Source organism: Dermacentor silvarum, chromosome 3 (genome assembly GCF_013339745.2).
Source record: "Dermacentor silvarum isolate Dsil-2018 chromosome 3, BIME_Dsil_1.4, whole genome shotgun sequence".
NCBI classification, from domain to species: domain Eukaryota; kingdom Metazoa; phylum Arthropoda; class Arachnida; order Ixodida; family Ixodidae; genus Dermacentor; species Dermacentor silvarum.
The window spans coordinates 223,195,356-223,207,751 of NC_051156.1; positions in this window are offsets into that span (position 1 = coordinate 223,195,356).

A 12,396-nucleotide genomic window follows, 5' to 3' on the forward strand; every position below is an offset into this window, starting at 1 on the left:
TTATTCGCGCATGCTCATTAAGTACAAGCCACGCGCTTCTGATAATCTCCCTCAATTCTGACAAACTTGACATCTTGAAGTCTGTAAGTTAATTATCAAGTGCCAGTCTTAGCAGTTTCCGTGTAAGCAATCAGCCTTTTTTTTTTTTTTTTTTTGAGAGAGAGAGAGAGAGACTTAGGTTACTCCCAGAGGTGATGGAATGCAATTTCTCGTCGTTTCACAGTGACGGAATACAGGCGCGTGTGTAAAGTTCTATGTTGGCTGTTTCGAAAACACAGCACGTATTTTGCACAGTGGCATTGGTACAAAGGCTCTTGGCCCACTCATTTTGGCAAATTCACTTTAAGTAAACTATCACATTTCTTCTTGGTTACCTTCTCTGAGCCTTTTAAGAGCGAAGATTGTGAACCAAATTCTCGTTTATACTCTACGCTGCTTATATTGTATGCACCCAATACACCTTCGCATTACGGACAACCCAAGTGGCGACGTAGAGGTAAACAGCTCAGCCACTGCTTGGTACTCATTTTTTCGGAGCGCTTCCGCTTGTATTTATCGAAGCGTCCTCAAAAAAAAAAAAAAATATCACGACATTCTATCGGAAACGTACCTTCATCACGACGGTTTCACAAGGGATAAATTCCCATACAACGCTTCAAAGGACCGAATAAACAAGCGCGCACATTGGTTCTAATGCGGCTGCAGCGAGCCACTGCCGGCCCGGTGAGGGGGAGAAATCCGAGGAGAATTGAGGAGGAAAGCGCGAGCGCGGGGGAGAGTGTCGCTACTTTCTAACATCAAGGGGTTTTATATAACGGTTCAGCTGTGCGCAACGTCGGCTGCGCTGTGTAGGCGAGCAGCGTGTTTGATGGTAACGCCTGCCTCTGATTTTAGCTTTGATGTATGCGTGGTAATACCGTTCTGAGCAGTGTAGGCAAAGCCAGAATGAGGAATTTGTTGTTGTCGTCTAGTCAGAAATCACGAAATGCTGATGTCAATTTTCTAGCTTGGCGATTGGTCATATTTATTGGTATAAACGCGGCACTCCAGTCAATTTGTATTCAAGACGTAGATGCATTTTTTTCCATGCATAAAACAATACTGCAATGGTTTTATACGGTACATGGAAACGTGTTTACGCGGTATTTGGCGTGTTCTAATGTTTCAATTTCGAGAAATCCAGCTATTGCGTTTTATTGCTTGGCATGGCAGCCTTTTCTCTACTTCTTCTGCAGGTTTAATTAGAAGTAGTTGCACCACCGTTCCCTAGACAGAAACATTTGCTCACACATATGACCAAATGTTTCCAGGAGGATGACTTTATTAAACGTGATGCTGTTTCCGTTTTTCACGCCAACGGAAAACGCGGCAGCCGTTGTACCTTCCACTGAATGCCGGGTCCAGCTGCCGTGAGGCAGAACACACGAGCTGACTATCTCAACAAGCGTCGGTGTATAGAAAACTGAAAGTTGTCGTCGCCATTTGCACAGGCTTCATTACCATCTCGTTCCCGGGATCTCTCCGCATTCTAAGAACAGCTTGCTGTCTTAATCACCTGTTGTGACCGCAGTCCCAAAGAATTCTTCGTTTTCCTTAATTTTTTTTTAGTTTTATTTTATTTATTTATTATTATTTCTTTTTTTGGGGGGGGGGGGGAGGGGGGCATCACTATGGAGAGGTAGTCGGGAGCACCTGGCAGAATTGGTGGCACTGCATCGTTGGTAAGCCATGGACGGAGCCTTGGAATCAGGACACCCTCTCCGTTGACAATTAACATGGGTGAAATCGCGCTAAAGGAAATGTTCTTGAAAGTGCCGCTCGCACACAACTGATGTCGGCTGCAGTTGCTTGTCCGCTCGATGAAGGGCCAGTTCCCATTTTCTCAAAAGGTCAGGGTCTGTTGGCACAGAAAACAAGGCTATTTTAGGCCTCTTTCTCAGAGATTTAGAACCCGACTTGCAGTTCGGAGCGAAGCAGTAAGTGTCCTTGGTGGTCTTCTTTGGTGGAGCAATACCGCCGCTATTCTCGTCGGTCATTTTTGCGACCAGGATCATTCCACATTTCCTTGGAATTTTCAGGCAGTCAGAGAGGCCCGGAACACTCCATCTTTTATTTATTTATTTATTTATTTATTTATTTATTTATTTATTTATTTATTTATTTATTTATTTATTTATTTATTTATTTATTTATTTATTTATTTATTTATTTATTTATTTATTTATTTATTTATTTATTTATTTATTTATTTATTTATTTCAGTACTCTCAGTGCCAGAGGGCATTACAGAGGGGAGTTCGAAAAAGTGGGAAACGAGAAACAGCAGTAAATTTATATAAAACTAAGCTCACGAAAAAAAAGAAAGATAGAAAGTTACATCAATACAATAAAGGAAATTAACAATAAATAGCGCACAGTACAAGGAGAGAAAATAACCAGCTGAACAAACAAAGCATAAAGAGATCTTTTGCAACAAAATAAATGAAACGAAATACATGACGCTCGCAGTAGTAATATGTGCCTACAAAACACAGAACTTGCGTTTTAAAAAGATTGGTGTGGTGAAAAAAAATTGCTAAGAAATAAGAAAAGAGCCGACATTAATGCTACAATTGCGTTCATGACAACAGAGGCTTGTTAAAGCAGCTTTGAACTTAGCATTAACAGATATTTCGATGACGGATTGGGAAGGTGATTCCAATTTGTTGACGTACTGGGGATGAATGAATTGAAAAAAATGGTTGGTGTGGCATGGGAAGGAATACCAACCTTATGACGATGGTCGATGCGGGCTGAAACGTAACACGAGGGGGTTATCAATTTATTCTTAAGAATGGAGTTAAGAATGCTCTTCGGAGCTCCGACCAGTCACGCCAATTTTGGGCTGTCCAGAGAGCCCACGATGCGGCGCTGGAGCTCGGTCTCCCCTAGTCTCCCCGTCCCGACGGGGGTGCGGCCCGCGGCTTCGTCGCCTCCCTGAGAGGGGGCAACGGAGCTTCTCAGGACCTTTATTAAAGTTCTTTGTCTGTCTGTCTGAAGAATGGAGTTGTCATGATATATGTATTGGAACAGTCAAAGACGGAATATTTTCCTACGTTGTGATAGCAGTGGTAACGATAAGCTTGCTTTCATAGTAGTGACGCTGGAGTTACGGTGATAATTAAAAAGAATGTATCGAGCCGCCCGGTTCTGGACAGATTCAAGTTGATAGATGAGCGTCTCTTGACTGTGGTCCCAGACAGATGCAGCATATTCCAGTTTAGTATGAACTAACGATTTGTAAAGAAGTAATTTTACTGAACTAGAAGAAAGATAAAAATTGCGGCGTAAGTAGCCCAGCATGCGATTAGCGTTGTTGGTTATATATGGTCTACATGCATCTTCCAAGAAAGATTAGAAGAAATAAATACGCCTAGATATTTGTAACAGGACACAGATTCAAGGTTACTAGTATTGAGAAGATATGAGGCCAATGTGGTATTACGACGAGAAACGCGCATGTACTTGCATTTGTTAGTGTTTAGTTCCATGTTCCACATGTTAGCCCAGTCAAAAGCATGGTTGATATCGGACTGAAAAAGACCTACATCAGAGTCGCTGTTAATTTCGCGGTATATGACGCAGTCGTCTGCAAAAAGGTTAATTGATGAACGTAATCTGTCAGGTAAGTCGTTGATGTAGATGAAAAAAAGCAATGGTCCCGGCACAGAGCCTTGTGGCACGCCCGATTCAACTGCAGAAGTGAAGGAGGAAGTGTTATTAGCTGTGATGAATTGCGCAGCCATAGAAGAACGTTAGGATCACGGATAAGTTTACTTAGTTTCAAAAAAAAAAAAAAAAAAGCAGTTGATGAGAAACCTTGTGAAACGCTTTTGAAAAATCTAGGAATATACAGTCAACAATGGAACCCCTGTCAAGGATATAATTTAAATTGGTCATGTGTATGCGATAGAAGTGGCGTTTCACAGGAAAATGACTTGCTAAATCCATGCTGGTGATGTGCAAAACGGCGTTTGACCGTAGGAATAATGCAAGGTGAGAGTAAATGACATGTTCCAAAAGTTTACATGGAATGCACGTAAGTGAAATGGGTCGATAATTAAGTAGCGAATGGCTATCCCTAGACTTGTGCGAAGGAATCACCCTCCCGACCTTCCAGTCTTGCGGAATGCAGGCTGTCTGAAGAGATTGCTGGAATAGATTAGAAAGTATTGTAGCACTGTATACTTTTGCCGTGATTAAAAACTTGGAATTTATATTATCAACGCCACATGATGAAGAAACTTTTAGTTTATCTATTATTTTTTATATGCCAGCAATATGAAAGACCATAGGGTTCATTCGTAAAAAAAAAATCAGTACCGGGATAGGTAGGGGTTACAGAACACACATTTTTTGGAAAAAGCAGAAACAAATACAGAGTTCAGAACATTTGCGCACTGATCAAGTGGGATTAGTTGATCGCTTGAGTCTTTAAGGGTGATAGCTGAATTATCTCCTTTGTTAACTATACGCTCCAAAAGTGCCTAGGGTTACTACTTAAAAGAGATGGTAATGTAGTATTGAAAAATGAATCCTTGGCGTGCTTAAGAGCTTTTTTGTATTCGGTAGCCACAGCTCCATAAGCCGTCCAATGTTCTTGAGTACCGGTTAGTTTTGCAGAGCGAAAAATGCGTTTTTTCTTATTACACAGCCTCTTTAACGATTGACTGAACCATGACGATTGCCAGTTTGACGAGATGACTATACGTGGAACGTATTTCCCCGATGAGCGATGAAACTTTTTCTTTGAATAAATTCCAGTTAGTATTCACGGAGCGATCATGAAAGTTGGGCAGTAATCATCTGAAAAAGCAGAAAGCTCATGGTTAATAGCATCACAATCAGTGTGTTTATAGTCACGGATATATTTTTGTGGTTACTCTGGTGAGGCACGGTGCAGCTCAAAGAAAAATGAAGCAGTAAGTGGTCGCTTAGCCCCGGTAAGTACGATATGGGAGGGAAAAGATCAGGAGTAGTGGTCAGCACTAAATCCAGGATGTTAGAAGTAGTAGAAGTAATTCGAGTGGCCTGCATTACAAGCTGCGACAAGTTGAAATCATTGCACAAATTCAGAAACCTGTCGCCTTCACTGGAAAAAGGATAACAATAGGAACGCACATTGGACCATACTATATTAGGGAAATTAAAATCACCTAGTAAAAGGATACCTATACAACTATTCGGATACCGCAAAGTAATCATGTGGATAACACCAGGAAGCTCGTCAGCAAACGTGGGTGAACAGGACGGCGGACGATAACAAACGTCCAATATCAATTTCTTAGAGCATGTTTGTATTTCAACAAAACAAGTTCAAAAGCGTTAGTAGGATGGATATAGAAAAGACAAAAACAGCATCAGCGACTGCCATAAGCACGCCTCCGCCACACCGAGCACCCCTGTCACACCGATAGATAACCAGGTTTCAGTAAGGCAGATTATGTCTGCGTCAGAAGCATTGACAGCAGAGCAAAGATAAAGCTGACACGAATAGACGACATGCAACTATTCCAATATGGGCTTCATTTTTTTGCGTGCCGTCTGCCACCTATAGCAGACGACGCGCGTTGAGGAACCGTTATACCATATTAAGGGACTATGGTTATACTGACCGCAGCGCAAGTGTTGTGTGTTGTGTCATGACGCGGAGAAGCGGTGAACTAGGCTCCAGACGCGCCGGTCGGCACACCTACCCATCTAGCCACCGCACTAGGGGGGGTCTGGATCACGGTGGTAGAACAGAAGAGGTGGACAAACGGCGCCGCTTCGCCAATGTGCCACACATTACGCTCTGCTCTCGAGTTGCCGCCGCTTTGCGTTAGGTGGCAGCAAGGGTAGTCTGGGCTGATTTCTTCGCTCCGCCGTACTTTTGTACAGCTGCAGCGGAAAAATTACACCATCTTCCAGGGGGAACCATGGGCTGACGCTTAAGCTTCGCCTTTAACTTGGTGTTATTACGTTTTTATTACGTGAACGCGGTACCATCACATCGCGTGAACGCCGTGCTGCTGCTCGACGTATGCTTCACGTTGCGGGCTCCATTCGAACATTCCCGTTCTCGAAGGTCGGGTTCACGTTTACGTTTTTCCCGCACCTGAGGTTCTGCTGCTCGATGAGTAAGGCTTCACGTTGCGTTTCGAAGCGGCCGCGTTCGCGAAGTGTGGAATCGTGGACGCTGACGTTTCGAAGCGGCTTCGCGTTGGCGACTGAATCTGGAGACCAACTCTTCTCTGCGCAGCCTTGTCTTCAGCTTTCTGTTACACTGAAGATGTGCCAGACAGTTCGTTGACAGATTCGTTGGCGTCCATTCAGCGCATCGGACGGCGCAGCGCGACTAAACCGAAGCAGCAACAGAGGCAGCGGCGCATGCACCGGGTTTATATAAGCAGCTGGCGCGGAGAGGCGGAGGAGAGAGAGAGAGAGGCGTACGCGCGCTATATCGCACAGGTGGCGGATGAAGACATGGAGGGAGAAGCGCGTTATCGAACAGATGGCGTGGAGAGGGGGAGAGAGGCGTTATCGCACAGCTGGCGTGGAGAGAATGAGGAGAGGTGCGGACGGACGCCGACGCCAACGACACCGCGGGACAGGCCGCCGCTATAAGATGCTCCGTATCTAAAATTGGAGGACGATAAAGCTTCGCCTTTAAGAGTGGAACGCGATAGCGTTATCGGGCTCCATTCGCATAACATTTTTTTATGAGTAGGCTTCCCTGCAACACATAACGTGGGAAAGCCAGCTTACAAAGACCAAGCTTACACTGATCTCCTTAAATTCGGCTTCACATTTAAACACAAATGCATTGCTGGGAAGATACTTTTACAGGATCAATTTAGGCCGTCTTATATCAAAATTTGAAGGCCCTAGGACCCTTTTTTTATTATCTTATTAATCGTTTGCCGTTGCCCCGAGGCACGCACGTGTCCAGAATTTAGAAAGGCTCGGTTTTCAACAATCCCCTCAATGTTTCCTATAACCAAAGTACAGCGAAACACCATCAGAATTGGAGGACGCTTAAGCTTCGCCTTTAAGAGTGGAACGCGATAGCATTCAAAGATCACTGGCTGCTTATTAGGCTTTTTCCTCGTATATTCAAATTACATTCCGACGCTATCACGCCTGTAGGCGTACTTTATGATTTTTCTGACGGATTTCACTTCGAGAAATTAAAATTTTGTTCACTAACGCCTTGCGCCATGCGGAGGACTTGTGTGGTTGGGGTGGTTCGGGATGATGTGGTTCGGCATGATTATTTCCGCCAGAAGCCGATGCTTAACGCCGACGCCGGATTTTCTGCGACACGGGGCCCTTATCGCTGTCGCGTTAAAAGATTAGCACAAGTGGCCGATGACCTGAGCAGGGAAATTGCGGTACGTGCATGGCGCTCTTATTCCCATCCACACTGGAGTCCATATGATTCATATTTCAAAGTGGGGGTACGCCTGGCACTCTCGGTTTCGGCGTGCTAGGGAACAACAGCGTCGCGTGCCGCAATTTATCTGATCGGGTGATCGGTCACTTGTGCTAATCATTTTCCGCTGCAGCTGTACAGTCTAGCGCGATTTGAAGGTTATCGCGCGAGCGTCGACCAAGAACAAGAACAGGGCCACGGCCCAGAATCCTCTTTCAAGGAGAGGGAATTATCAGGCCAGTTTCCCTCACTCTTTTTTTGCTGTTCCTTAGGCTGCGGTTACTCCCGTCCAAGGAAAGCGCTTTCTCGTTTTATTGCGATAGTAATTATATGGACACTCCAAGCCGTCGGTGCCGTCGCCGTCGTCGTCGCCGTCACCGTGAGGGTCCGTATGAAGTCCAAGGACGATAAAATCATCGCCGCGCGCCGTATACTGTATATGCGAGTGAAAGAGCGCGAGGGACGCCCGCTTTCACGGAGAGCGAACACACGGCGGAGAGCAAGCGCGACGTCTTCCGTCGTGCGAAAGGCCGCGGGGGATGGGAGGGAAGGAGGGAGGGAGGCACCGTTTAGCTGCGACACCAATTATGTATCTTGCGGCCAAGCACAAGGGGAACTGGCGACTCAATCTCCCACGTGAAAGGAGGAGAGCGGGAAGACAGCGTGGGAGGGAAGGAGTACGGCTTCTACTCTGCCAGAAACTGCGTACTTGTACTTAGCGCGGCTGCGGGCTGTCGCGTGCACCGAATCTTGAAAGGGATCTCCACACGGCTCTGACCTTTGTATGCTCTTGCTTTCGCCACCCAGTTTCCGTTGAAGCGATAGACCGCACGAACCTTCGCTCGCTGCTGCTCCCGCAGCTTGCTGACCCAGCGTTTTGACAGTGGTTGCCTGCGGTCAACGAGTGTGATCTATTCATGTTTTCTTGTGCGCGCTGACACCATGCTTGTTAATTCAGTTAGTAAGCGAATGTGTCCAAGTTTATGCAGCCGATAAAACTACTATCTGTTATGTCGTCATGCACCGCGCGTGCCTATGAATCTGGGCACCTGATGTAATCACTTTCTACCCTCGTTCTCTATTTTGTCCCTTCCCCTCTTTCTTGCTGTGTGCTATATATTGCACGCGATACCCGCAATAAACGTTCTTTGCTCGGTTGCTCTGCTTGGGATTCCGTGGTCACTTCACCATCCTTACTGCGTATAGCTCTCTAATAATTTGCTATCGCAATTGATGCTTCGCCTTTCGGTGAAACTGCGACTTTTTTATTTATAATATCTTGCTGGCGTTTCAAACCGCGGAGTGTACTTTGTTTAGGCAGGTGCTTTGATATATTACAGTGATGTACGCTTATAGTTTCATTGGTTTTGTTCGTTTATCTATTTTCTGTAGCAGAAAATGCTTTAAGCACCAGGAATATTCTCGCTAATGTACACCCGTGAGCAAAAATATACGGACTAGAGATTGCGCCGAGAAATCCGATTTTTCCCCCCTCTGCCTGTGAATGTAACACGAAATGAAAGACTGCAGCCCAAACTTGGCATTGCGAAATTTCCACCACAGTCGTCAATTTCAGTTTATGCATCTTAATGACGAAGAAATTCAGTTTTTTGGGCGGCCCTGTGTCCCGTATACTTTTGCTCACGGGTGTACTTTTGTCTGCACGCAAGGTAGCAGGAATGATAACCACCTCGGAAGGTCTGAAGTTGATCATGACACATGTTATGCCGCGAGGCGACTCATCGTTTTCATAACATGCTCCAGTTTAGCGGTGCAAGCTGAAGATGCTCTTTTCTCATTCAACGCGGTGAGTTGTCGGTTTATTTGTTCGCCAGAAATTTGGAAGCAACTGCAAGCAGCGCTCGTTACTTCTTTGCAGCTTTCGACCTGCGCACAGCGCCGCTAGTTTGCTTTCTGACACTGTGCACGCAGCTAAATTCCATTACAAGTGGTTCAATTCGTTTTCAAGTCATGCATTTACACTATTACAACTGACTTTGTCTAAAGCAACCCTCGCTAAATTTTGGAAACCTGCTTGACGATTGGTTGTTATTCACTTCTCACGGTACGTTGCACCGTGTTTGATAAGTTCTACGGGCGGTAGGTGTCTGCTAAGTTCCCAAGCCCAGACCCTACCTCGAACACTGCGTACTGCGAGCATGAACAAGCGCCAGTCGTCGGACACAGACGACCTTAATTATCACACGCATCAGTTAAATATAAAATAAAGGTGCACCCCGACTCACAAACGGAACTTCCACTTGTATCCCAAGACACTCTGACTAGGCAACTTTACAGTCTTTATCCTCGTTCTATCAGTGCAGAATATCAGTATTTAGCTTCTGCACGCACGACAGACGTTACTGCCTACATATATTGTCACGTGCCTTGCGAGAGAACTGGCGACGTGACGTTTATTGAGGGTAGCAGGCTCCTGAAAAACACGGCGGTGGGACCTGGCTAGCTAGCACGCGCACTTCTTTCTTCTTGTCCGTGCTTGCTTCTTAGCACTGTACCCACTACTGCCGGTGGCATTTTCTCCCCTTCCTCCGAAAGAGCATCGTCTGGATGCTCAAAATCCTGCGGAATTTGTTATAGATGGCACAGCGAATTCTCGCAGCATCATTTGCCTCCGAAATGTTGCAGCTATGATGAAGTGTGATGTAGGAGTGAATTGCTGGGCCAGGCTATCGACGCCTTCGTCAATGCACCTGCCGTTTCATTTAGAAATAGGCCTGTATGCCCAGGTACTCAGACTAAATGAATATTAGTCAAGTGTTGCAGGTGCTAATTATTTAAACACTCGCAACACCTGAAATTCCGTAGGTTTGCTTTTGTCCTAAAGCTGCTGGACATTATTTTTCTTCTTTTTTACTTTTTTATTTTCGAAAGTTTGCCAAATGGCATAAACGATTAAATATTCAATCGTTGGGCCCGTGAATCCATGTATCTAAGTCCGGTGTTCTCGTCGAAACTGAATTTATCGCCTGTCGGGACACGTGCTGCGTGCGACGTGCTGCGTGCATCAGTATAGGAGAGGAAGAAGAATCGCTATCTCGCTGCAGTGTTCCTGCACGAATGGCGCAATCTGCAAAATCGATAAACCTGACCCAGGAGTGCGCTGACGAAGCGAGGCTGGAGAAATCACGGGCTAGCGGTGCACAACGGGCAGCTCGGGTTGGAAATCTTCGTCAACGCTCTTCGCGGCACGCTGTCAGTGTCCAGCAGCCGGACGCGGCGACCACGGACCATGTGAACCCCTCGGGCTCGGCAACTGCTGTGCCGACGCACCTCGCAATGGACTGCGCCAGTGGCTTGCCAGATTCAACACCGGTGACACGAGGGAAGGGGACACCAGGCAATGGTATATACCGACAGCTTTATCCGTGGTTCAGCCGGCATCAGCTATGTTCGCAGCTGATGATGACATGTGGGCTTTGTCCGCGCAAGGGCCAGGGATATGTTCACAGCTGAAACTGGTATTTGTAGATCACATCGGTGTTTTCACCCGTTTGACGAAAAAAAAAAAATGCATCCCGTCTCGTTGCTGTAGGGGTGTGCGGAAAGTAATTTTTGATACCGAATCGAATCAAATATCGAATACCTTTCGTATAGTTTCCGAATAAAAAACAGTCGTTCTCACCGTTACTATAGAACGATGTTCCTATTTTGGTCTTTAGAGTATTAGCAAGTCGCTGTAATGAAATTGTACGTTATGTAGCGTTCCTTATTCCAAGTGTAAATAGTATTCGGAACGAACACGTAGTTTGTTCAAATACCCAGAATTCTTCGGAGAGGGCGGATGATTGCGGTTTAGAATGTAAAGTGTGGCTCCCTTTGGCGATGTATAACTTGCTCCAATACGTAACTTCTCGTGTTTTACGTTGACTATGGTGGCGGGGATTAACTTTATCACTCGTTTGCTGCAATTTTATGCTTGATTGCACGCACTATAGAGTATTAGACTGCTAGAAAAGTACCAGAAGAAATTTGGTACCTACTAATATCGGCCATTCGATTCAAAAGTTGACTCGAATATGATGACATTATTCAATTCAAAAGCGATTGCCGTGGTGACAACACTTACGTAAATTAAGCTTTGTGAACCACGGTTCGGCAGTCTTCTACAGGCACAGGGAAAAAGAAAATACATTGAAGGGTTACCGACAAGAGCGTTTGTCTGATCGTAGTGCGAACAGCTGTCCGCTACCTATGCAGACGAAAGAACAACTGCTGAGGCGAGACCTCCACCGGGCCCTTGCACAGAGGACGGCCATCGGCCCTCTGGTCTCGCTTGTGCCGTGTCCCAGCCCCCGGCAATCACGACGTTCAGCGCGGACAACGCCTTTTCGTCACCGAACACCTTGGCTTTCGCCCCGTACACCAAGGTGAGCAACGTATGGGCACGGGCTTTGGCCTGTGCCCATACGCTTTGGCCAAGCCCGTGCCCAATGGTATCTTGTATTTCGCATTACTATTTCGTGAACAAAACTTTATCCAGCTGAACGGGATCCATCACTAGAGGGAACCGCTCGGGACTTCTCTCGCACCACCGTTTGCACTTATTAACAAGTCACTGTCACGTAGTGCTTGCGGGGCTTAGATCTGTGCCTTGGTTTAACGCAGGCACTGGCAAAATGTTGAAGAAAGAAAGAGAAACACGACTTCTGGGCACGTCCTTACTGATTTTTTACGCATCGTGGAGATGAGAACGTAAGGTTATGCTATAGTGCTCAGTGCGCATCTGTGGTGGAATGGTGGAGCTGCCTCTCGTATTTGGGCACGAAGCAGCTGATAAACGCGAAATTTGAGATATAAAGGGCGAGACAACAGCGGCTGACGTCAAAGAAAGACAATGTCTTCTTGGACACATTTGTGTACAATGTGGTTTGTAGTTTAGACAACACTGCCTTCGGGATGGGCGCAAATTTTTAGACTGCACT